Genomic DNA, 25,569 nt, shown 5'->3' on the forward strand with positions numbered 1-25,569 from the left:
TACAGACTGTTTTGTTTGTGCAGTTTTCTTTTTTCCTTTTACAAAAAACAACGAAAAAAAAATTGTTCAAAAAATCAAAAAAAAAAAACAAAACAACAAATAAGACAAAAAAAAGTTCTTTTAAGAACTAAATTCACTGGTCAAAAAAGAGCTATATTTGGATGATAGTGTGTAAAAAATGTTTTGGATGAATGTGTAGTGCATAAATAAATGAAAGAATACATTGGTAGTGTATGGTGAATGTGAAAGTGAAGAACTATAAGGAGGTGCTACAGCATAACTGTATAAGGTGCTTACTTGCAGTATACTGTAGTACTTCTGAAGCAAATTAATGTAACATATGTACATAAATATGTTACATGTCTATGCTTCCCTCTGCACTGCTGGTGAAACTGTGTTTTAATACAGTGAATGGATTAGTACATACTGTTGAATGGATCACTACAACAGTGCAACAACAGTGACAGAGTGCTTGGTGAAAGTGTAAGGATATACTCTGGGGAATTAAAAGTGTGAAAGCCAATGGACCAATGTTTGAATTTGTACCTCCTGGTTGCAAAATACACTGTAGCCAGCCAGGAGAACGTATACCTAGCCTTTATGGACTTGGCCGCAGCGCTCGATTGCGTGAACAGACCAAAACTGTGGGCAATACATGCTGATCTGGGGATCGACCCTGGCCTTATCCATATTCTCAGAAGGTTGCATTACAACACCACAGCAAAAGTGAGGTATAACCTGGAGGGTGACCAGACGGAGGCCTTTAAATGTACGAGTGGGGTTAGGCAAGGGTGCATACTCGCTCCCTTCCTGTTCTCCATCTATATTAACGGGCTTAAAAGTTTTCTGCTAAACCTGAAAGTTGATACGCCCAGAATTGGAACTAGACCCATACCACTACTGCTCTATGCAGATGATGCGGTGCTCTTGGCGCGCACGCCAAGGGGACTGCAGCGTCTGATTAACGGGTTTGTCGAGTTTATGGCTGGGCTGGACCTATCTGCCAACCTGAAAAAATCTTACATCATGGAGTTGGGCCCTAAACGAAAGGTCAAACAATTTAAGTACACTATAGGTACAACTGGCCTGGCCAAGGTGCAGACCTTCTCATACTTAGGAATACTATTTGACAGAAATATTAATTTTAAACCCCTGATTGAGGAACATGGAAACAGGCTAGCTGCAAGCGTAGGGGCGGTCATGCAGTTCGGCCGCAGACTGGGCCGTTGGGCCCCGGAACACATGCTGACACTCTATAACGCGATTACAATGGCTAAAACCTTGTATGGTGCTGAACTTTGGGGCATGTCTGACTCAAGCAGTTTACAGACACTGGAAAATAGGCACCTCAGGAGGCTCCTGAAAGTCCCCCAATGTGTTCCGTCATCCATTGTCCACGAAGAATTAGGCTGTCTGTATCTGAAGGACAGGGCAAGGAATAAACCCCTCCTGGCTTGGATACAAATTTGGCTGAACCAGGAGGCAAATTTGACAAAGCTGATAATTGCAGACTGTATAGGCAGCGACAGGGGAATGACCATCCCCTGGTTGAAGTACGTGAAAGAGTCCGCTGAGAGCATAGGATATGGGCATCTATTCACACAACCAAGGTGCATCACTTCATGCGATCTTGCGAGGACAAAGGAGAAGTTGCGCAACCACAACGAAATGACCCGTGAAGCCATGGAAAAAGATAAATATTCGGTTGTGATTTACAGGGAGATGCAACCGTATCAGGCCATGGAACCTTATCTTTCCCTAATCTATAACTCACAAGATAGGTTCTTGCTCACGCGGTTTAGGTTTAATTTGCTCCATCACCTCCTAGCTAAACCAGACGGCTTTACGCATACAGTTGAGGCAAAGGGGCCCTGCGGCTGCGATCATAGATCTCCGCAGGACACCCTTCACTTTGTGCTTTTATGCCCCTTTTATCGGATACCTAGGCGCCATTTTTTAATACATTTATTTAAGAAGGCTAAGTTAAGATCGGCAAGACATGCCCTTGTTTTTTTAAAAGAAGCCAGAGAGCCCCTAATTTTATTTTGTGTCACTAATTTTTTAAGATGTGCTTTTAGACTAAGATCTCTCGTTGACAGATGAAACTGTGCGTACTCAGGGGTGGGGAGTAGCCTTATGATGTTATAAATAGTACTCACCATTTTATCTTATCTATTAATGAAATGTTATTATGAATTTTTTAATCTGTACTTTTATGGTGTTGTTGTAATGCCGAATAAAGGATTTCAATCAATCAATCAAGTGAACAGGTAGATGCAAGACTGCATACATAGTGCATAAGGGTTTCAAGCAGGCCATGCCCTAAGGCCTAGTACTGACTGAAATATTATAGTTCTGCAAGGAGAATGCATGACTGTATGTATAAGTGCTTCAGTTTTAGCACAGTGAATGGATTAATACATATTGCTGAATGGGTGACTACAACAGTGGAACAGCAGTGACAGAGTGTTTGGGGGAAGTGCAAGGATACAGACTGGGGAATGGAAGGTGTGAAAGACAAGTGTGCAGATACATACAAGACTGCATGTATAGTGCATAGGGGTTTGAAGCAGTCCATGCCCTAAGGCCTACTTTGCTGCATGAGTACTTGAGTACTGACTGTATGATTACAGTTCTGCAAGGAGAGTGCCTGACTGAATTTATAAGTGCTTCAGTTTTAGCACAGTGAATGGATTAGTACATACTTGTGAATGGGTGACTACAGCAGTGGAACAGCAGTGACAGAGAGCTTGGTGGAAGTGGAAGGATACAGACTGGGGAAATGAAGATATGAAATACAAGTGTGCACGTGGATAGAAGACTGAATGCATAGTGTATAGGGGTTTGAAGCAGTCCATGTCCTAACGCCTACTTTACTGCATGAGTACTTGGGTCCTGACTGAATGATAATAGTTCTGCAAGGACAGTGCCTGACTGAATTTATAAGTGCTTGAGTTTTAGCGCAGGGAATAGATTAGCAAAAACTGCTGAATGGGTCACTACAATAGTGCAACAGCAGTGACAGAGTGTTTGGTGGAAGTCTAAGGATACAGAATGGGGAATTGAAGGTATAAAAGACAAGTGTCCAGGTGGATAGAAGACTGCATGCATAGTCTATAGGGGTTTGAAGCAGTCCACGTCCTAAGGCCTACTTTACTGCATGAGTACTTGGGTACTGACTGAATGATTACAGTTCTGCAAGGAGAGTGCCTGACTGAATTTATAAGTGCTTCACTTTTAGCACAGTGAATGGATTAGTACATACTGCTGAATGGGTCACTGCAACAGTGCAGCAGCAGTGACAGAGTGCTTGGTGGATGTGTAAGGATACAGACTGGGGAATTAAAGGTGTGAAAGACAAGTATTCAGGTGGATAGAAGAATGCATCCATAATGTATAGGGCTTTAAAGAAGTCCATGTCCTAAGGCCTGCTTCACTGCATCAGTACTTGGGTACTTGTTGAATGATTACAGTTCTGCAAGTGGAGTGCCTGACTGAATTTATATGTGCTTGAGTTTTAGCATGGTGAATGGATTAGTACATACTGCTGAATTGGTCTCTACAACAGTGCCACAGCAGTGAGAGAGATCTTGGTGAAAGTGTTACGATACAGAGTAGAGAATTGAATATGTGAAAGACAAGTGTGCAAGTGGATAGAAGACTGCATGCATAGTGCATAGGGGTTTGAAGCAGTCCGTGCCCTAAGGCCTACTTTGCTGCATGAGTACTTGGGTACTCACTGAATGATTTCAGTTCTGTAAGTAAAGTGCCTGACTGATTTTATAAGTGCTTCAGTTTTAGCACAGTGAATGGATTAGTACATACTGCTGAATGGGTCACTGTAACAGTGCAACAGCAGTGACAGAGTGCTTGGTGGAAGTGTAAGGATGCATACTGGGAAATTGAAGGTATAAAAGATACGTGTGCATGTAGATTCAAGACTGCATGCATAGTACATAGGGGTTTGAAGCAGTCCATACCCTAAGGCTACTTTGCTGCATAAGTACTGGCTGCTGACTGAATCAATAGAATAATTTAAAAAGAGTATCTGAGTGAATCTATAAGTGCTTCAGTTTTAGCACAGTGAATGGATTAGTACATAGTCCTGAATGCTTTAGTATTATTAAACAGTAACATTATTCTTCAGACACCTCCTATTTTAGCAGAGCTTCTCAAAGGAGTTCATCTGGAAATTCTTCCGGGTCATACTGCTGGGTTCCATTTCAGAGTTTATAGCTTCCAGTAACTCTATGTCATCCAGTGCTCCTAACAAATCAGCATCATTGCTTTATTTCCAAATTCACAGGTGATAACTGCAGTACTGATGTCCTCTGAATCAGTCTCAGTGCCTGTTATAGATTCATTTTGTAGTTCAATTAAACTGTTGCTCATTTTCAATGTGTCTTCTGTAATATTCTCCTCTTTATCCATAACAAATCTGTTATGTTCTAGGTCCTAGCACGAAAACATAAACACTTCACTTTAACAGTTTTCTTAGTACATAATACAAAAGTAGGTTTACCAACTATTTTGGCCCAAACAAAATATTATGTAAATACAGTTGTCTAATAACATTTCAACAGTAGATTTTTAGTAGTTCATATGATTATATGAATATAATTGCTTATAAAGATATCCTGTTCTTAAGTTTTTGTAAAATTTGAAACCAGTCACTGCTTATGACTATGGAAAATGACTCAGCCTCTTATACTAAAATGCAGTACTAAAAGATGTAGAATATGTCTATTCACCTTATCCCTTCCAAACTAGCAAATGTGTTTTAGTAAAATGCTAGGGATACTGTTGCTTGTCTAGAATAACCCTATGAATCTGTGTGTATTTAGGTACCATTCTGACACTAGTTTTTTAATACTTCATGTGTTTTCACACGAATCAATCCTTAAAGACCTATCCAGTACTGAACATTTAACATATTGATGAACTAGTCATTGCTTATATATGTCCAAAATACTCACAGCAACAGCTATAGAACGCCCATTCAACACAAAGTATTGTGTATGATGGGGACATATTTACATAGAGAACAAAAGCTACACACAGTAACTTATCCTGTTCTTGTAAATATAAAAAAGTATTTGAAAACACACTCTGTGACATATTTTATGTTGAGCAATTTGGTCTCTTTTAATCTTGAAAGTTCCTGGTTTCTACTAGCCCACCATGTATTTCTATTCAACACCATACAGGTGCTTTGTACAGAGTTGTTCTGAAGCCATGTCACATTTTATACATCTCTGTAATAAAACTCTCTGGCACTTTTTGAATATATCTTCTAAGATAGTGGGTCCCCAGGGACACTCACTATGCATATTAACTTAATCATATATCTTTAAAATATAAAAACCATCTTTGCACAGATATGTACTCCGTCCATGTCTTGTTCCTTCTTCTATGTAGAAGCACATCCCATTGACCATTTTTATAGTTACTTATACTTACCTTAAAAGTAACAAATAATAAAAAAAACGATATATTATAAAATTAGCATCTGTGGAAGACAAGAAAAAATACAGTTTCAATATATATTTTACAACACAGAATAATTTGTAAAACATTTCATTTGCCTTTTTTGCTGTTCTCAGAATATATTGAATTTCACTAGAAACAGTGATTTCAATTGTACTACTCACATAACAGCGGGCAAAAACAAACAAAGACAATCAATAGGATTATCTTAAAAAAACCATTCAACATTCTCAATAACAATCTAAAAATTAGAAATAAAACATATGCTAAATGTTTTTTTCTAAGAGCAATTTCTTACCAAAATATGAAACAACTCAAACAATGATAAAATAACAAAACATTAATATTAATGTTCATACACTGTAAATAATGTTTGGAAATACATGCTGACAAAATATACAACAAAAAGTTCTAAATTGTTTTAGATACTTTTCCTCAAGGCCAAATAGTATTTGTGAAGTTCTTTGTTTTGATGTAGTCTAAGTGTAATCCTGAAAGGCCAAATTTTGTTCGTAAAACTTTGGCATCAAGAATATTAGGTATGAATTTGGTAAATCTCTAGGAAAACGGTGTTTGAAAACCAATTGACCATCATTGCAATGTATCCAACCTTTATCACATTTCAAATAAACAGTGTAATGTCCAGATGTTGTAGAAGGACCATCATGGAAGATAACTGCTACAGCTACAAAAGTTCTTCCTGCTATTGATACTTGAGCAGCTACACAATTTTGCCTCATTAAAATTATATACTGTCGATATCTTTGTATAAATATTCTTGATAACATTTTTGATTTACATTGGCTACACTCCATGTTTTGAGTTGCTCCTCTAACTAGGTTGTTAAAAGACATCAATTTGAACTTTATTATTTTCATGGGAATAGAATATGTGCTTTTCATCATTTATTTCAATATACTTTGAGTAAAGAGCACCGCAATCACGTGAACGCAATTCAAGCCAATCAGAGCGCGTGTTTAAGTTTCAGGGCTCGAGGGCCAGGTAGTCGAGTTCCAATTGGCTAAGGAACGGGACATGCTGGAAGATCACATATGCGTAAGTAGAATATCCCCGCTGTAACCGGATAGCTAATGTTTAGAAACCCAGCGCACTGCCTCTGAACCTTAGAAATATATTAGCATATTTTGTTTTAAGCGAAAAAGTTTAGACCCGAGATTTGGCATTTACAAACGGAAAAGTGGTTCGTACTGGATAGAAATGTGTCACCGTAACAGTTCAACCGAATGTCATGAAAAACAACCAAACTGTTTTCATTTAAGTTTTCCCTCTTAAGCTTTGTTCAACCTATGAGCTTGAGTGGATAGGTCATGTGTAATTCATGGTTTAGTACAGGGTAGAGATCTCAGTTGGTCATGAATGTATGAACATTACGTCTACTGTTACATTTGTATTATACCATTATTAGAAAAAGATTGAGCATGTTGAGTATTCAAAATGTTACGTATCATGTGTCAGATTATTAGGCCGGACGGCTCTTAATATTTTCCTTGTTTATTTCAATTTAGACCCCTGAGGCACGGTCCCTTATGACCCGAAATGCATTGGGAAGATATAAATTGTGATTTGTGATGATGTGAAAATCACTAATAGAGAGTTTTGAAGAAAAAACAAAAGAAAGAAAAAATCAATAAACAAATAATATGGTTTGAAACTATTTTGAATTTGGAGAAATTTTCATTCAAAAAAGAATATAATGGAGTAAGACCTCCCCGGTCTGTATATTATAGTGCACACCACCTCTGAAAGCGGCAGCACCGCTTCCCCTAACTAAAGTATTCAGAAACAGTGTTTTTAGACAACACACTAGGTGGGATGAGCACACAAACAAAATGTAGATAAATACTTGAGTAAAGACCAAGAAAGAAGAGTGCCGGATGGATCATTAGTAAATTTATCACAATTGTCTACCCCCCATCGTGAGCACCACAGCTAAAATGAATCTTGAAGAGATAGCAGAGATTACCACAAACAAGGCAGAAATGTTAGCCTACTCAACAGAAGAGGTGGAGCAAATTTACGGACTCATCAAGGAAACAAGAGCCTTCAGCCCGCAATTAAACACAGTGACTCAACTTTTAAGACAACTTGAATATGTCAGTAAACGTGAAATAAACTAAAGGTTACATGCAACGACTCTCATACACTACCACGAAAATAAACGCATGCCGAGGGGATTGAGGGTTGCGTTGAAGCCTATGTTGTGCAGGAACAATAAAGCTTTCTTAAATAAATGGTACCAGATACTCAACAAATGTAGTCTGGACCTGATCTTGTTGATAGTAGAGGAACTTTCCAAAGAATTAAAAACAATTGAAGAAGAGTTGGATACAATAAAATGCAAACTTAACACTCACGAAGATCTATTAGCAACATTGGAAGACCTGAACAATAAATTGGATAAATATGCAAAAGAAATTGAAGAAAGAAAGATTAAAAAATATAGGAGAGACACTATAGACTATAAATTAGAGGAGGTTTATAGCTGGGCGGATGTTTACCATCAAAGAAAATGGCAACAACCATCAACAAATGTCAGTTCATCTCAAGAGAGCGTTGTATCCGATTCTGATACAAGACAAAACAGACAACCCTTGGGAAAAACTGTGCAAAATGGTCGTAAGGAGCAACAGAACAAAGTGGCTTTTTTAGATATAAGCCCAGCAGCGAACAATGCTCCGTCAATGTCCGTACCATCAGTAGAACCCCAAAAATCAGGAGGGGCCAAAGAAAAAACAAAAGAGACAGAGTCAGAAAGAGAACTGAGGTCCGGGAAAAAGAAAACAACCTTGTCATAAACATCTCTGATAAATAACTAACTCAGGCTCAACAGAATTTACTCAATAAAGGCTTGACATTTGTGCCGGTTTACAAATCCAACGCCCAAGAGACGGAAATATCGATCTTTAAATTTTTACGTACATTATGTTTGAGGAATTTCTTTCATAATCTTCCACCTTCAGACAAACCTGATAGCAACGTAAAGGAGTTCAAAACAAAAATCACCTTTTGTGCCACTACTTCTCATAAAACAATAGACGCATACGAAAGAGTTATCCATTCTGAGATGAAAAAAATTAATTATCAAGGTGGCACTAAAAGCAATTTTTCTAAAAATGAATGGAACACCCTACGATCTTTGATGGAATCAAATGACATTACAATTCAGAAAGCGGATAAAGGGGGAGCAATTGTGGTATGAACACTGACTACTACATGGAACAAGTACATATACATCTACAGGATACAAATACGTACCATAAGCTAGATCATGACCCCACAGAAGCATTTGCAGTGGTACTGAAAATTATCCTTGACAAAGCTCTGGATATGAAATGGATTACACCTAAAACTTACCAGTTCCTCAACATCAAATACCCACGGAGACCCAAATTCTATATACTTCCAGAAATCCATAAAAACGCAACAAAACCGCCTTTCAGACCTATCGTGTCAGCATGTGGTTCACTGTCTGAACCGTTGGGTCAATACTTGGATTGGTTCACACTTTTCTACAGTTACCTACAATGGGAAGATGAGTTTTATGAGCAGTGCAGTGGAACCTCGAGGGGTTTTGCGGGGGTACCGTCCTACGCAAACACCTTTATGGCGAAAGTCGAGCATGATCACATCATCAATAATCCAGAATGGCTCACAGGTCTTTTGGTCTTCAAAAGATTTATAGATGATATCTTTATTATTTGGAGAGGCAAGCACGAAAAAGTGGTTGACAACATTCATATTCTGAACTCACAGCATGAACGGATAAAATTCACCCACATTATGGATAAACAAGAGCTGGCATTTCTAGATGTGAAAATCACCATTGACAATGGAAAAATAAACACAAAAGTACATATAAAAGAAACAGATAGAAATAGTGGTCTTCACTATAAAAGCTTTCATCATCACTCTTTGAAAAATCACTTGCCCTGATCTCAATTTATCAGACAAAAAAGGATCACTTCTGACCCCAAAGATCTTCCCACTACATTCAACAATCAGATTCAGAAATACTTAAAACGTGGCTATCCAAAAACCTTACTGGAAGAATCCAAGAAAAGAGTTATGACAATGAGCAGAGAATCACTGTTGAAGAAAAAAGAAAAAACCATTACACAAAAGACAGTATGCGTGTTGAAATATTCTATGCAAACGACACAAATAACCAACATCATGAGAAAACATTGGCCCTTAATCACTCTAGAACCTGACCTACAACCGTTATTTGCTGATAAAATAACATTTGCCTACAGCAGACTAAAAAATCTGAAAGAACTACTAAAGAAGCAACAGTTGAAAAGCACAGTTACACAGCATAAAGGAATGCGAAAATGTGAAAACTGTACACATTGCAATAATGTAATGGTTGGTCAAATTTTCACCCACCCTATGACAGGGAAAAAGATCTCATTACATCATACAAGCACTTGTGATACCAAAGGTGTTATTTATGGAATAAAGTGTCCATGTCGCAAATTATATGTAGGACAGACTGAGCGAAAGATTAAAGTGAGAATAACGGAACATAAGAGTAACATTCGTCAAAAAACCCAAAAATCAGCGTTAGCAACACACTGGACAGAAGCAGGCCACAACATCTCACAGTTAAGATTCACCATTCTTGAAGTAATCAAACCACAACCAGACAGTGACTCGCATAAACAGAAACTAAGAGCTGAATATTTTTGGATCTGCAAAATGGACAGTTTACAGCCACAGGTTTTAAATGACAGAATTGAACTATCATGTTTTCTATAATCATATTTAAGATAGTGTGCTTTGGGTTTCCTGTGTTCAACCCATTTCAAGATGGCCGACCAAAAAACAATTTCACAATATTTACATGTGACCAAAAGTATTGCTGTTTATTTAATCATTTCATCATTTTTCTATTCGATTGGTTCTCATAAACACCGAACGTTGAATCACTTATTAACATAGCTTCAGCAGCCATTTGATTTATGCCAACTCGAAAACATTTTGTGACAATATATTTGGCATGAATTACACCTTAAGTCGGGTTTAGCCGACGTCAATTTGAACTTTATTATTTTCGTGGGAATAGAATATGTGCTTTTCATAATTTATTTCAATATACTTTAAGTAAAGAGAACCGCGATCAGGTGATCGCAATTCAAGCCAATCAGAGCGCGTATTTAAGTTTCAGGGCTCGAGGGACAGGTAGTCGAGTTCCAATTGGCTAAGGAACAGGACATGCTGGAAGATCACATTTGCGTAAGTAGAATATCCCCGCTGTAACCGGATAGCTAATGTTTAGAAACCCAGCGCGCTGCCTCTGCACCTTAGAAATATATTAGCGTATTTTGTTTTAAGCGAAAAAGTTTAGACCCGAGATTTGGCATTTACAAACGGAAAAGTGGTTCGTACTGGATAGAAATGTGTCACCGTAACAGTTCAACGGAATGTCATGAAAAACAACCGAACTGTTTTCATTTAAGTTTTCCCTCTTAAACTTTGTTCAACCTATGAGCTTGAGTGGATGGGTCATGTGTAATTCATGGTTTAGTACAGGGTAGAGATCTCAGTTGGTCATGAATGTAGGAACATTACGTCTACTATTACATTTGTATTATACCATCATTAGAAAAAGATTGAGCATGTTGAGTATTCAAAATGTTACGTATCATGTGTCAGATTATTAGGCCGGACGGCTCTTAATATTTTCCATGTTTGTTTCAATTTAGACCCCTGAGGAAGGGTCCCTTATGACCCGAAATGCATTGGGAAGATTTAAATTGTGATTTGTGATGATGTGAAAATCACTAATAGAGAGTTTTGAAGAAAAAACAAAAGAAATAAAAGATCAATAAACAAATAATATGGTTTGAAACTATTTGGAATTTGGAGAAATTTTCATTGGAAAAAGAATATAATGGAGTAAGACCTCCCCGGTCTGTGTATTATAGTGCATACCACTTCTGAAAGCGGCAGCACCGCTTTCCCCTAACTAAAATATTCATTGAATATAGAACATTCACGCAGTGTTGGCATTAAGCAGATTACAGATTTGTTTTCTGCAGTTTTCATATATATTTTCTCAGGAACAATATTTTCATTTGGAATCAAATTCAAAAGTGATTGTCTCTGTAAAGCTTGTTTGCCATGTTCAGTCACTTTTCCAATTCCTATATCTTGAAGAATAGTTCCATAATCAGCATCATTTGCCTGTCGCATATGTGTAATAAGTTCCTTATATTCAAAACATGACCAAATGTTAATATTTCCAATGCTACCCAAAGACTTTCTGGTATCTTCATGTGCAAGTGTTTTAAATACTGGTTGTCCTTTTACAGGAGTAAGTTGTGATAGATCTCCAAAAACAATTTTGTGTTTTCCTCCAAATAACACGTCTTACTCTGTTTTAAGAATTTGCTGCATTCTTAAATGTACAAAGACAAGCATTAAGTTTGATACCATGCTTACCTCATCTATAATGAGAAGTTTCATTTTCTTCAAGAATCTTGAAACTTCACAATAAGCTTCTCCAGATAGCGTGTAGAATTCCAATTTGTTTTCATGCTCTACTGGTAGCATTAGTAAACGATGTAAAGTAATTCCTTTAATATTGTGTGCTGCCAACCCAGTTGGAGCAGTGACAACACGAGACTAATGCGTCTCAGTTGTTTTCTGTAGATAAGTTGTAATTACTTTAATTAAAAAAACGTTTTCCTGTTCCAGCTTGTCCACTCAAGTACAATCGGATAGGTTGAAATGACGTGCATGAGCACTCTTTCTTTTCATGAAGTAATCCATGGTCAATCTGTTCTCTCACTTGCTCATATATTTGTTTTTGCTCAACATTTAGTTGTTCCTCCAAGTTTCCTAAGTTTGTTACATCTTCTTGAGCTTGATACATTGCTGTTTCCACCTCATCCATGGCAATTGCTGCTTCATTTTGAACAATTGGTTCTCCTAGTGGATCCTGACTCAACGGAGCAGAAGTTTTACTATCTTGAGAACTGTCTTTAGCAATCTCAGCTGCAATTGTAGCTTCTTTCTCAATTTCGTATTTCAACATTTTCACATAATTAGCAAAAACAGGACATTCTATAGTATCTTTAGTTGCGTTGAACAAATCTTCATAGCTCTGGAAATCTCCAAGTATTTTCAATTCCGAATGCCACGGCTTGAAGAGTTGCAAAAGAGCTAAATAGAAAAATCCCCTTTTGTCAGGAGTATCGTAACTCAGTTTTCGGTGATTAATCAAATGTCCTTTTCTTTGTTTCACCAAACATCCTTCAGAACCAATCACAGCATATATACAAGTATTGATGTTGTCTGTAATATTCTGTTTAAAAGTTTAGTTTTGCAGCACTTCAAAGAAGCAAATGTTCTCAAGATGATGACTTCTATTTGGATAATATGTATCCAACGTATTTGTTTTCACAATATCTGTACTTTCTGGCTCTTTTTCAGCTAAATGTTCGATTTCTTGCACAGATTTAAGTACTCGATTTCGTGTTGCAGCAAGACCTAGATTCTTCTAGATTTGGAGTATAGACTTGCAGATGATAAGCGATCTGAGCATTCATACGCTCCGATTTCTAGATGAGATAACATCTTCAAACTGTAACTGTATAATTTCTTACTTAGACTCTTCTCGTGGGAAACTTCTTCCCACATTTCCTTCAAATCCGTCTTTTCTGATTTTCTTATGTAGGATGTTAGATATCAAGCAACAGTAATGGAATTGTCTGCAACTTATTGAATATCCATGTTTTCAATCCACATGGACAGATACCTGGGTTGTAGTCATTTATGTATAATTATAGGTATTCTTTGGAGACTTTCTTGTCAAGGTATGTCACATAGCTGACATAAAACTGTTTATTCTTCCTTTGGATATTACAGGACGTGGAAAACCAAAACGACATTTGGTATAAAACTTTTCCTTTGACTTGTACTTTCGACGACAGTATTTCCCACAATTATGGCTTTGGAATCGTAAGACTTGTTGTCTTAAGTTCTTTTCTTCTGTGCTTTTTGGTATAGCACATGTAGCATATTCTTCAATAAAAGACAACACAGTATCATCATGAATCTATTCCGAAATTAGGGGCATTTTTGATCCATATTAGCATATGTATGTGAGGAGCACCTCTTGCTTGATACTCCTTTCTCCAAAAGAAATCCACAACCTCTCCAAGAGGAGGATTTTTTTTATTGGTGATAAAAGACATCATAGCTTCAAATCTATGATTGAAATATCTGCATACATTAACTGGATCCAAAGAGCAACATTTTCCAGGTGTCTTGTATTCAATATTTACTATATTTGGATTTGCCTTTCGAAGAAATTGAAGTAAATCATCCCAAGCATATTCAGCACAGCTTAGAGTAAGGAACCATGTTGGAGTGCCTACGTTCCTTAGCATAAATTTAAGTACTCCATGATGATGGTACCAGTACTCATTAGTACCACGCTGACATGCCATGAGATTAAACAGCTAAGATTCCAAAACATTATCTTTCTGGTGTACTTTAGCCATAAATTCCTTTGCAAAACATTTTGCAGATGTACGCCTGTTTTCAATATATGGTTGACTGCATAAGAAAGTCCAGACAAGTCACTCTCAAACAAAAGATGAAACAAATACGGAATACATTGTCGAAATCTTGGATCTTCTGCATATAATCTTGATGTCCGGTATTCAGATGCAGGAATCTGCACAGGTCGTTCATCATATCGTCCTCCTTTTCCTGTTGGAAACAACTGAGGGAAACAAAGAGCTTCCAAGCTCACTTCCCATACACTCATGGGACCTCCCTTTGCTTCTTTCATTTGGAATAACTCAATAGTATTCCCTATCACTTCTTTAGAATGAAGTGGATGAACACTATAATGTTCATAGATTTCTTCAGTTCTGTGCATATCCACTTTTTCAATTTTTCCAGTTGACTAGTCAGTATCTTCTTCTACAGTTATTTCTTCTTCTCCCACATACACATTTTCATAGTACTCATTATTTTTAACAGGATACAACGTTGCCTTTTTCACTTTCCTAACATCCACTAATTCTTGCCAGATGTTCTTACTCTTAGTAGGAACGCCATTAACTAGAATACCTAGAGGTTCATCTTCTACATTTTCTACACCAATTGTTTCAATATTTTTCTTTAAATCTTGAGGCAAATATACAACTCTTCCCTTTAATCCTCTCTGTAAATCTGAAGGAGACAATTTCCCTGTCTTAGGCTCCATATGAACAATAGCCTGAAATGGATGCACACATTGAATAAGAATAGACTCATAGGTATTTAAATCTATCAGTTCAGAAGGAATTTTTACCAACTCAAGATTAATATGCACAGCTCTAGCAGGCATTTTGTTCTCGTCTAATTTGTTATAACAATATTTACAAATACGTTGATCAGAACCCAAATCAAAACAATTCTCTACCAACAAATACGTTGCAAATTCATTCCACTCATTATTATTTTCTCTTTCACCTTTTAAATGTAGATCAACAGTCCAAGTCTGATTTTTATAATGAGTTCGTCGACAACAAATACAAGAATAATTTTGCCTTTCACCTGAAATCACCTTAAACTTCGTAATTTCTTGCTCAAACGTTTTTTGTACTAGAATGTGTAAATTCTCTTCCACATTTCCTTCCATTAATGTATGAGTTTCTGCACTGTCTTGCTCAGGACCATAGTAACTAACCTCAATTTCTTCACAAACGTTCATTACATCGGATACTGATCCACGCAAAAGAGCACTGTTCAACTTTTTTAACATTAGTGCTGGACTTTTTGCATATTAGAATGTTCTGACTAATTTCCTCATTTGAGTATGATGTACTGCTAGCATCCTGAAATGGTGAAAAAACTTCGACATACTTTTTTAGAAAGAAAAGCCAGACAATGACCTTGCAAAACAGTATTTCCTCTCACTCTGCAAGGGTCTAGTCCTTGCAACGTCTTAATCTTCTGTTTAACACTTTTCTTAGTATACTCACGTAAGAAATTGCGTAAAAAAATCAATAGATTCCTGTTGTACACTAAAATTCTACAGCAAATCCAAGTGTACAATGGAGCTTTAGGACGTCTCCCTAAAACTTCATCAGCTAACACCTCTTCTGCATTTCTGGGAACAATTTTCTCTTTCTCAATAGGACAACCATTTCTAACCTAATGAGCTCAACCACTGGTGTCAACTGCATGCAACAAATCATTACTCTGCAGATAACTCTCTTCATTAAAAAAAGACTCAGAACTTGAACTGTGTTTCCATTCACCCAAAAAAACATCACAAAAATTAGTTCTGTTAATTAGTCTTCTCCACTTACTTTTGGCATTCATTAAATCGTTTGGTTTATCTATTGATCGAATTCTATTGATTATTAAAATAAATCATTTCTTTTTTAATTCAAAAGCCTTCTCAACAATACTTTCAATATGTTACTTCTTATAAAATGCTGATTTTCTTTTACATTTATTCATATCCTGTAATAAGTTTAAGACAACTCTATTGTAAAACATTCTTTTTCTAATTTCCTGAAATTGATTTTTCCTCCTTTTACTATACAGTGTTTTTTTAGAAGATGATTTCCCATCATTTCTGTTTTTTCTCTTGTTTTTCTTTTTTGTTGCAGATACATTCTTTTTATTTTTCACATTCTCCACACTATTCCTAGTGTCAACTGCAGTCAAGGAATTCTCATTTGTCATACTCGACCGAGGCTAGTGATTCCCGCAGAGTCCGCAGAGTCCGGGTCCGTGTTTTGCAGAGGAGCTGCAGAGCGAGGGAGCGAGGGAGACTGCGGGAGGCCGCGGGAAGGTTGCACCGGCGGTGAGTGGCGTCGGCTTTGGCATTGGTGTACGGTGAGCCGGAGTCGGAGCTGCTGGTATTTTGCACACCGGGCATTGACACCCTCCCGGCATCCTCGGAACTGCCGAGACCTGCTGAGCCCACTGAACCCACCAAGCACGCCGCCGACCGCCCGCCCGTCTTCCACCATCCACCATCCGCTGTCTGCTGTTTCTCTGGCGGTGAGTGGGGGTGCAGGGCGATTGAGGCTGCTGTTGCTTCTGTTCAGCTGCTCAGCTGCTCCGCTGTACCGCCATCGGTACTCCCGGCCCAGCGTGGACGGCGGCGGCCGGCTGTGAGCCCCCGGGGGCTGTGTGTGAGAGCAGGGGGACCGACCACCGACCTCCTCAATCCCAGCGCCGGCCCGCCACCCACACGCCCCCCCGACCCTAACTGCAGGAGCAGTACTAGGAGCAGATCTAGGCAGATCTAGGCACAGGGTACATGAGAGGAGAGGGGCTACGTACAGCCAACTGCCATCAAAAAGCCCACAGAAGCCCAAGGAAGCCCCCACCATAAAGAAATAGTCATAGGTGGAGGCGGAGGAGGATCAAGCTTTTGGCCCTGTACTGCCCCCCCACTTACATACTGTGTTGGTCTGTGCTGGCTCACACCAAGACCCCAGCACCTCACCATTAAGGGGTTACAGGAGGACAAGGAGGCACAAGAAAGAGCACAAGGTGAGACAGCAGCACATCACATCACCAGCACCAGTGGTGGAAGGAAATCGCAAAGAAACCCCACTGACTCATATTGGGAATCAGCACTGCCTGAGGCCCTGAACAGCTCACGGATCCCCGGGGGGGGAGTTAGGAAAATATTAAACGTTAAAGAGGCAAAAGGCAGAGCGGGGGAGGCAAAAGGCACCGGGAGACGGTCAATAGAATACCGACATGAGGTCTGGAAGAGTAAGAAGAACCCTCACAAGGCCTCCTCTCAAACCTAAAAAGAAGGCAGCCTCACAGCCACTCGACGGGAGTAAAGAAACCTTAGAAACAGATGATCCCACTGGGTGCAACACTGAGGACAACGGCACCATCAGTATAAACGACACCCAGGAAACAAACGTCCGTCTAACAGTCGGCCCAACAGAAAACCGAGGGAAGAACTCGCAACCTACAATGGACCTAAGAGGTGGAAACCAGCTAAAAGGAACTCCCAAAGGAGTTAAAGGAGCCAAAAGGAAAAAACAAGACGAGATTGTGGATATAGACACAGATACAGATGGACAGTCATCCAAAAAGCACTCGACTCTTTATCAGCCTAAAATCTACACAAAATTTACCTTTCTCAAAGATCCTGGGAACATAATCTACTCAAACAACGACATCATTACGGGTCTACAATCCCCACTGTGACCGGAGGTAGCGGAAAGCCAGTCAGTGGCAGAACGTCAGACACTCAAAGCAACCGGAACAACAGTCATTGAAGTTCATAACTCCCTAACTGAAATGGAGACAACAGTCCATTGGAAAACCAAAAGGGGGGAAGGAGTACAAGGGGGACAAAACGGTAACAGTGTAGAAGCATCTGATGCGGATAGCGGACAGCTTAGTCGCCACACCAACTACTCACCACATGCAGGGCACCCGGCACAGAGCTTTGGGAATCTCACGCCCGTGAATGAAAAGAACCCAGAGAAGAAAAATGGGGCCTTACAACCTAAAGACCTACCTGAGCATCAGCAGGCCAACGACCTGAAAGAGCACTCCCCCTCTTCTCCAAACCCTCAAATACATCAGAACTCTCAGAGCAAACACGAAGGACTATTTATAACTCGCCATGCAACACACTGCACCCCAAATAAGCAACCAGTCACGCATCATGACAACCTAATAGCCGAGGAACAGCAAAGGAGCTCCAATCCACCAACTCACCCTTCACAACTGCCACCTGTGGACCTCAGTAATCCAGACATGACTTTTCTGGCAACACAAGAATGGGAGGACCTAGTAGCTTCATACAGCGTAAAGCCTACCCACAACAGCTCTACAGAAGACCTCCCTTCCCCGTCCATCGTAGGGATTAACGGTCCCACCAACATATTTTGGGCAAACTTATTGAACACAATTCAACTGTCAGCCACAGCACTGCAGTATCAATCAGACAAACTGGACCTGCAGCTAACCATCCTCCAGGTGCTAGCAGATGCCACAACAGGGATAGAAAATAAACTATCAGACCTTAATGGCCTTATAAAAAGAGGGCAAGAATCCGCAAATCTATCACAAATAATAAGAACCGAGTGCATCTGCTCCCCGATAATTGATAAGTTATCGACATTACCGACAATTCTGGGGAACCTCCTGGTGGACTTAAAAGAAAACATCACAACGCACCTAGTCACAGAGGCAAAGACCAGCAGTACAGGTCCTAGCCAAAAACACCAGGCGGCAATACCCACCACATCACCAGTAAGCAAGGCGATTTATCCCTAAAACCTATAAACATTAGAGATGAATCCTTCCTGAACACTTCCACCATCGCCAGGGAAGGTGCAGAGACATCTACAAATGCACGTGCCCGCCGCAAACAAAAAAGGAAGGGCAGGAACAGAAAGACAATAGACACTTGTTGTTTTAACGAGATTGAGTCAATAACAACGCCAGGAGATAAAGAACAAAAACGAAAAAACGAGAAGCTCACGGAGGACATAGAGTCACCTCCAACAGATACCCAATCTACTGACACTACGACTCTGGAACTAGCAGAGACCTCAACACGGAAACAAGTAAAAGAGGGAGCAGGCAAACAGACGGAGCAGGAAGTCATCGGCCCAGTCATTAAAAAACAACTTACCCCTGCAACAGATTCTGCACACGACACACGGAGTATTGGAAGTAAAACAGAAGTTAAAAAGTCAATAGTACTGTCACAACAAACGCAATGTGGAAGGCATAGCAAAGATCAGGCCCAAGGGGTTTTGACTCAATTCAGTAAAGACAACATAAACATCTACCAGCCAATAAACCGTGCTGAACCTTGCAAGGACACCACCACCCGGAATCAACATGGAATCACCACTACTCACAACGACACGTTATATATTGCCGAATCCCCAAACAGTGTCAGCCAACACATGACACTCACTTACCCGTGCAGACAGTCCCCAGAAACAAACGAGACAGACATCATTCTGTTCATCCCCGAATTCAAATCTAGAGGTAGAGTGGACACCCTAAACAGGGTCAATATACTAAGACTCATCCACTCAATCGAAAGTCTATCACATATTAACACAGCAGACCTGCTATCAATCGAATTTTACTCACCGTCTGACGGACGAGACAGTGAAACAACAAAGTCAGTATGGAAAACAAAAGAAATAGCAGGCCAAATTTTAGGGGAAACACTCAGATTCTCCAAATGGGGAATAAAACTGGTACCGGGAAAGAGACCCGCTTATCCCACCCCACTCCTAGAAGGAAGCAATAAAGACCACCCAAAAAAAGCCAACTCGATTCTAAAAGGAGCACGCAGTAACTCACCAGGACTGAATGACACTTTAACATCCTCGATAACTTACCAACTTAACCCAAGCTGGGCAAACATACGGCGGACAATAACCACAGGCGCAACAAAGTGACAAAGGTCACCAAGCCAGTCCTCTATAAAAACTGACACTCCAAACATAAAAATATGCATTTGGAACATAAACGGACTGACTAGTAAACTAGATGACCCAGACACACTAAACCACCTAAAATCATTCGACCTGATTCTGCTCCAAGAAACCTGGGAGGAGAAAGATTTCTCTCTTCAAGGATACTCAACCCAAATCCATCCAGCCATAAGAAACTCGTCCTATGGTCACAGCTCAGGAGGTCTGGCATCGCTAGCTTCAATACTTACCATAGGAAAAATGGAAGCAATAAAGGCAAAAATTACACCTCTTAGTGCCATACAGGCAATAGTAATAACGATAAAAATAAATCAGGTTGCCCAACAACTGCACATAATAAACACATATTTACATCCCAAGCATAGATCAAAAGGCGCGGGAGAATTGGTCAAAGAGGTGGCAAGATTGATGGAAGAAAGGGAAATAGAGAACTTACTCCTGGCAGGAGATTTTAATCTTCAACTCTTCGGAGATAAATCAGAAGACGAAATGGTACAAGACCTTAACATCGCTTGGGGAATTCCTAATCAAGCCGCACCCACTCCCAATAAGCAAACAAGATGCTCAAGTCAGCTATTAAGAGGCTTAGAGCAGCTAAATCTGAGGGTATTAAATGGTCGATTTGAAGAGGACACACCTCCAGCATTCACGCACTTTTCTTCATCTACCTCTTCGCATCTCGACTTCACCCTCGCAACACTCCCTCTGTTTGACGCTATTTGCTCATTTAAGATCGGTGTAAATGGTGAAAGCGACCACCAACCGCAGGAAGTGGAACTATACGGCACCAGAGGGATTGACCTGGAAGAAAGAAAACTGCTGGCACTGAGCACACCACCAATCTCAGACGGATAAGGTGCAACACCAACAAAGTAGAAGAGCTTACAATCAATGCAAGAGCAATCCTGAATCAGATCTCAAGTTCGTCAAGGAACCCACTAGAGGCCTGGGAAGACTTTGTAGCAGAACTCGGAACAAAATTTGCCACAGAGCAAAAAACCTATACTACGACCCCATCAACCCACACAACAGTGAAAGTAACTACACAGGAGACAAAAAAAACTAAAACGGGAAATAACTATGATCCTTAGGAAACTCCGTAAACAACCAAACAATGTCCCCTTGCATGAGGAGCTGCGATCCCTAAAGACTCGGCTCAACAAGTCAATCTGGGAAAGTAAAAGGAAAATTAACGAGGACCTTTGGGTGAAAATCATATACGATTCAAAGCAGAACAACAGCGCCAGGTTCTGGAAAACAACACAAAGCCTTCAACGTCCAAGCCACAAAGGAATAAACTCCCACTTATCCGAACCCAAATGGGCCCACTATTTATCAACACATTTCAATGACAAAACTCCTAAGATGGGCTTACCTAGAGGAAAAAATCTAACTATGAGGATCATAAAGAGCAACATGAAAACTACAGTCAATCACCGAACAAAAGAAAACGAAAACAAAGACACAATTCTGGTGAAGACATCATGCAACTCTGCAACACTGGAGATAGACGGAACATCAAGCTTTAGACCACCTTCAGGCAGCGAGGATAAAAAACATACAATAACAGCAGCCAGGATTAAGAAACAAATATCCAAAGGGAAACCGGAAGGAGCTCCTGGGCCCAATGGAGTCCCACCAATAATGTTTAAGCACAAAGCCAACTTCTAGAGCGAGACACTGGTCCCACTCTTCCAGGAAGTTAGGGAAACAGCGACGTGCCCCTCAACCTGGAGCGGATCAATACTTAGTCCGATCCACAAACAAGGTGAAAGGAGCACTCCAAGTAATTATCGCCTCATCGCCCTAATTGATATAGAGGTAAAGTACTACGCGGGCCTCCTCCTCGAGGAACTAACATCGTGGGCAACCCTAAAACACATCATTCCCATTAACCAAACTGGATTCTGCAGAGGACAGGGCACAATTACAAATATCATGGCGTTAACCCTATTGACAGACGCTGCCAAGACAACCAAGAGCTCACTATTTCTATGTTTTATAGATTATAGTGCAGCGTTTGACCATGTTGACCGAACCAAACTCTGGTTGAAACTAGACAAGTGGGGGATACCGGGGCCATTACTGCAGCAGCTGATACTACTCCACACTAACACCTGGGTCAAGATCAAACTTGGTAGCGGGACGCACCTTTCCAGGCAAATCAACACCACTAAAGGTCTAAAACAAGGATGCGTCCTTGCTCCCATGTTGTTTAATCTTTTTCTCGCAGACTTGCCTGGAGAACTGGACAAAACCAATTCACACGCGCCAAGGCTGGGAGACATCTCGCTATCAAACCTTCTTTACGCCGATGACCTAGTCTTGGTAAGCCGCTCCCCAATTGGACTGCAACATCTCTTGGACACTACCAATCAATTTTCAATAAAAAATGCATTGAAGATTAACTTAAACAAGACTAAAGTCATGTCAGTGAATTACAACAAATTAAAGAAATTGACATGGTCCTTGGATGGTCAAAGGCTGGATCAAGTTACCAACTATAAATACCTTGGCGTATTACTAGACAGTAGAGGCTCGTTCAAACCTCAGCTAGAGGCCATAGCACGGAAGGGAACTATCTTTAATTTCTCAATGAAGCCGCTACAAAAAGTTCTCCCTGATCGATCATTTGGCCCCCTCCTACAGGTGATTAATGCACGTCTCCAGCCTATGCTCACATACGTTAGCGAACCCATGCAAGGGAAGGACGCTAGTGCCCTAGACAAAATATTCAGCAGAGCATACAGGGCAATCTTCCGTCTGCCAAATTATGTCTCTCCTGCCCAAATCCGTCTCGAATTTGGCATCCTAAAACAAACGGTAGAGAGAAGAGGCGCCTATATAAAATGCTGGCGTAAAATCAAAGGCTCGGAAAGAGGAACCCTAAACGCTCACCTATGGACAGAACTGTCAATACGATCAAACTCACCCGCTAAGAAATACCTTTTAAACTCTTTGGAATATCTGGATCTAACCAGCCTTTGGGAGTCATCAGCTGACAACAACAGTTTCAAAAAGGTGGTAACAAAAGTTACTAAATTAATATCATCTATCGAAGACAAAGACACCCTGGCCAAGAGGGCACACGGATGGGTCGTGTTGAAAGATTACAATGCCCTGAAACTGCATAAATATCTGAAAATGGGCCTCACGCGGAAGACAAAAGATAAATTTCTAAACCTGCGCTTTGGAATTCTACCAATTCTACCTCATTTGGCACCATGGAAAAGGAGGCCAGACGAACATCTTTGCCGTCTTTGCAAATCAGGGAATGAGGATTTAATCCACATAATCTGTATCTGCCCTAACCTGATAGACATAAGGCGCGCCTTACTTCGACCACTTTGGAATCAGAAAGGTGTAAAAAGCTGCAGGCAAGCCGTGATGATATGCTTCAACCCAGAAGATGTCCAGTTAAATTGCAGACTGACGAAGTTTTTTGACATTGTATCCACAAGACTTACTCCACTACACGGCACAGTGACCAAAGGCATCTAATAACTCGCCAATCAAGAAACAGTCTGCCAAGGTCCTGCCAAACCAAGCAAGCTGAGAACATTGACTCACACTTTTAATTTTCACAAGTGGGTTAGAGACACTGTAATCGAGAACGATAACTCAATACGGTTTTATATACCTTTTTTTCCTTTAACAATACACACGCATTCAAGCTTATAACGATTTTAATGTTGTACGTTTTATATTGTGAGTTTTAATTAACTGTACAATAAAGTAAACTAAACTAGTGTTTGATAGTTTTTTTTAGAAAATTCTTTGTTTTCTTACCAGGAGTTTGTTTCTTTTTGTCCACACATTGTTGTTCAGGTGAATCTTGTGGAAGACTTCTCTTGAAATAATAAGCTTTCTTATGTTATTTCCTCTTTTCACTTTTTGAAGGCATGATGAATTTCTTTTAGTGTTGATGAATAGAATCTGTTATAAAAATATATATCATGTTATAAAAATAAATCTATAAAATATACTATTCTATTACTAAACAAATACAATGTACAATGTCTAAGTATAAAAAACAACTGTGTAACTGATAACAGAAGTGCATACATACTGCATCGAAGTTTCAAGAACTACATCTGCAAGAAGAGTACCTGAATGAATTTATAAATGGTTGGATTTTGGAACAGTGAATGGATTAGTACATGGTGCTGAATGCATCAGTAGAGCAGTACAAGGGGAAAGACAAAGTATTGCTGCAACATCATCGATGCTAACTGGGGAATTGAAGGTATAAAAGACAAGTGTGCACGTGGATAGAAGACTGCATGCATACAGCAAATGGGTTTGAAGCAGTCCTTGTCCTAATGCCTACTTTGCTACATGAGTACTTGTGTACTGAGTGAATGATTACAGTACTGTAAGGAGAGTGTCTGAGTGAATCTATAAGTGCTTGAGTTTTAGCGCAATGAATGATTACAAGGGCAATGACAGATTGATTGCTGGAAGTGTAATGGTAGAGACTGGGGAAATGAAGATGTGAAAGACAAGTGTGCAGGTGGATAGAAGACTGCATGCATAGTGTCTAGGGGTTTGACGCAGTCCATGTCCTAAGGCCTACTTCGCTGCATGAGTACTTGGGTACTGACTGAATGATTGCAGTTCTGCAAGGACAGTGCCTGACTGAATTTATAAGTGCTTAACTTTTACCGCAGTGAATGGATTAGTACATACTGCTGAATGAATCACTACAATAGTGCAACAACAGTGACAGAGTGTTTGGTGAAAGTGTTACGATACAGAGTAGAGAATTGAATATGTGAAAGACAAGTGTGCAAGTGGATAGAAGACTGAATGTATAGTGTATAGGGTTTTGAAACAGTCCATGCCCTAAGGCCTATTTCGCTGCATGAGTACTAGGGTACTGACTGAATGATTTACAGTTCTGCTAAGGAGAGTGCCTAACAGCATTTATAAGTGCTTCAGTGTTAGCGCAGTGAATGGATTAGCACATACTGCTGAATGAGTCACTACAATAGTGCAACAACAGTGACAGAGTGTTTGGTGGAATTGTAAGGATACAGACTGGGGAATTGAAGGTGTGAAAGACAAGTGTGCAGGTGGATACAAGACTGAATGCATAGTGTATAGGTGTTTGAAGCAGTCCTTGTCCTAATGCCTACTTCGCTACATGAGTACTTGGGTCCTGAGTGAATGATTAGAGTACTGTAAGGAGAGTGTCTGAGTGGATCTATAAGTGCTTGAGTTTTAGCCCACTGAATGATTAGTGCATACCACTGAATGACTCTCTACCACAGTGCAAGGGCAGTGACAGAGTGTTTGCTGGAAGTGTAAGGATACAGACTGTGGAATTGAAGGTGTGAAAGACAAGTGTCCAGGTGGATAAAATACTGCACGTATAGTGCATAGAGGTTTGAAGCAGTCCATGTCCTAAGGCCTACTTCGCTGCATGAGTACTTAGGTACTGAGTGAATTATTACAGTACTGTAAGGAGAAAGTCTGAGTGAATCTATAAGTGCTTCAGTTTTAGCACAGTGAATGGATTAGCACATACTGCTGACTGAGTCACTACAGTAGTACAACAGCAGTGACAGGGTGTTTGGTGGAAGTGTGGCTCACTGGTTAGAAG

The sequence above is a fragment of the Lissotriton helveticus genome, chromosome 2_1 (assembly GCF_964261635.1).
Source record: "Lissotriton helveticus chromosome 2_1, aLisHel1.1, whole genome shotgun sequence".
NCBI lineage: Eukaryota > Metazoa > Chordata > Amphibia > Caudata > Salamandridae > Lissotriton > Lissotriton helveticus.